The following is a 3,053-nucleotide window of genomic DNA, read 5'->3' as shown; positions in this document are numbered from 1 at the left end:
GAAGGAAGACTGGGCAATCTACTTCCATAGAGATACTGCCTCAGAAACCCAAAGAGGGGTTGCTACGAGTCAGAACTGACACTACAGCAGTGAGTTTGGAGTTGTATAAAATATATTTTAAAATTAACATTTGGTTATAAAATACAAATACCCACTACCCTGTCCCCTCCCCACACACATACAAATACACACAATATTTATGACCTAGACTATGTCCACATATAGTATAGGCCTTCCAAAGTTGAGTTTATTAAAATCCTTAACCAATCTGCCACATTGTTAGAGTAAAATATAGCTAAATACAACTGTTAAATAAAGTAACTAGCTCCTTACCATCAAGTCGATTCTGACTCACAGCAACCCTAATAGTACAAAGTAGAACTGTCCCATAGGATTTCCAAAACTGTAAATCTTTACGGAAGCAGACTGTCACATCTCTGTTCTGTGGGGCAGCTGGCAGATCCCAACCATTGACCGTTCAGTGAACAGCTAAGCTCTTTAACCACTGTGTCACCAAGGCTCCTTAAATAAAGTAACTGCAAGATTTCACATGTTCCTCTGGACAGCTAACTGTTCTGCACATACATTTGAATTAAACAAAGTTTCAGCTTTCTCAAAAGCAAGAAACTATATTTGAAGTTACTTGTAACATTGGTTTAAACATATAGAGAAAACAGAGATTTGGATAAAATTTATTATGTCTGACACCCACTCATTATTAATTCAATGACTTAATTATTACTAGGTGCATCTTCTACCATGCACAAGACACTAAGCTAAGGACAACAGAGAGGTAAGAACAGTACCTGCCCTCAAGGAAGCTAGTGGTGGAAGAGATGTAAAGGATTTAATGTCAGCAAGACATGGCAAAAGTCCCATAACAAAGGTGTAAATACTAGATTTTTGAAAGGCAAAAATCCCTTTTCTTTGAGAAATCAGAAAATGATTCATAGAAAGAAACTAAATTAGTTGAATTATCACAGGATGTAATATGGCAAGGGAAGGAGGAAGTGGGGGCAAGCACAGGGGAAGTTTAGAAAACAGCAAGGAGCCTAATTTGGCCGGAACAAAGTGTTCAAAGTGGAATGAACAGTGGGAGAGATTGCTAGAAAGTTAGAACCACGTTACACAGATCCTAAATTCTGCTATATTTTTTAATAGGAAGTAAGGTGGTGAGCCACATTTTAATACAAATAACCTGGCAATGGACATTCAGGACAGATTCAAATGAGGAGAACTAGAAGCAAAGGGACCTGTTAATTGGCAATTATAGTAATCTAGGCAGATGTAATCAGGGTCTGAACCAAGCACTACCTTTCTACAGCAGTGAGAATGCCAGAGGGAAATACTGGTAGCATACCATGACCTTTCATAACAAGCACTCATCTGCCACATTTCTGCTGCTCCTTCTAGTCCCCTGGCCTCACAGTCCCTGATGAGAGAGCCAGGAGTGCAGAGCTTTTGGACAAGTTAACACAGATGGCCAAAGCAGCACACCAGGGGCTGCCAACAAGATGTTCTGTTATAAGTCACCCCAGAGAACACTAAAGGCAGTCCCTGGGTTATGAAGGTCCAACTTATAGACAACTCTTACTGGCCCTTCAACATTAGGTAAATTTGCCCTTACTTTGAAACTAATGAACCAACCTCTATTTGCAGCAAATTCTCATCACCATTATCTTCACTTGCTGCACGTTGAGCTTTCAAATCACAGAAAAGGCTTCAAGCCTTTTCTTGTCCTACCCAACCCACTGCCTTGGAATAAATTCTGACTCATAGTGACCTCATAGGACAGCTGCCCATAGAGTTTCCAAGACTGCAAATCTTTACGGGAGCAGACGGCCTCATCTTTCTCCCATGGGGAGGTTGGTGGGTTTCAACCACCAGATCTGTTGGTTAGCAGCCCAATGCTTTAACCACAGCACCACTAAACCTCCTTCTTCGTACACTATAAAATCCACTGCCATCAAGTTGGTTCTGACTCAGGGCGACTCCCATTGGGTTTCCAAGGCTGTAAAGCTTTACAGAAGTAGATTGCCTCATCTTCCTTCCATGGAACAGCTGGTGGGTTTGAACCACCAACCTTCTGGTTAGCAACCAAATGCCTTACCCACTATGCCACCAGAGCGCCTTCTCTCTTACACTAAAACAAAACCAAATAAAACTCACTGTTATCGAGTCAGTTCCAACTCAAAGCAACTGCCTTTGGGTTTCAGAGGCAATAAATCTTTATGGAAATAGATTGCCCAGTCTTCCTGCCATGGAGTGGCTGGTGTGTTTGAACCACCAACCTTTTGGTGAGCAGTCAAATGCTTTAGGCACTACGCCACCAGAGCACCTTTCTTACATTAAAGTAAGGCTAAATAAATAAGAACTAAATAATGAGCCTGTTGCAAGTTAACCTACAATTTCAAGTTAAAGACACAGTAACAGGAAGGACTGCCTGTACATTCTTGCAAAGCAGCTAACATATTTTAATTACCAATTCTGAGTAATAATTATTACCAAAATTTATCCTATAAACACCTTAAAAAATAAATCAAGGAACATTTCCCCTATTTGGCTATGTGACAGCACCTCAATGTCAAACACATAAAAACTAAATTTACTCTTTTGAAGCAGTGCCAAAATCACCATAAATGAGCCTTTAGTGCCCCCTTGTGGAATGTTTATCATGACCTTTGAAAAATTTACCCTCCACACAAAAATAGTGGACATTTCTATCTTTTAAAGCATTTAAAGTATTTTCTGTGCATGCTATACTTTTTTTAAGATAATTTAAAATAAAGCCATAAACCTCTGAGACTATGGCCCTTAGTCATCCTTACGGCTGTAACTGAACTCACCCCTATGGCTTAACATTTAGACAAACCATAGACAAGCCAAGCCTATGAGGTAAATAGCAACACCAGGAAAGTAGGCATTCCTTACAATAATCAACCACACAAGATCAAAAGGGCAGCATTGCCCAGGCATAAAGCTCAGAAGGCAGGAAGGGATAGGAAAGAAGGGCAAATGGAAATGGTAAGTAAACAGGGAGGAAGTCGGAAGAG

This window comes from Orycteropus afer, unplaced genomic scaffold (assembly GCF_000298275.1).
Source record: "Orycteropus afer afer isolate SDZICR_OR568_19922 unplaced genomic scaffold, OryAfe1.0 scaffold00021, whole genome shotgun sequence".
NCBI classification, from domain to species: Eukaryota; Metazoa; Chordata; class Mammalia; order Tubulidentata; family Orycteropodidae; genus Orycteropus; species Orycteropus afer.
The sequence above is the reverse complement of the archived record's forward strand: the minus strand, read 5'-3'. Positions refer to the sequence as shown.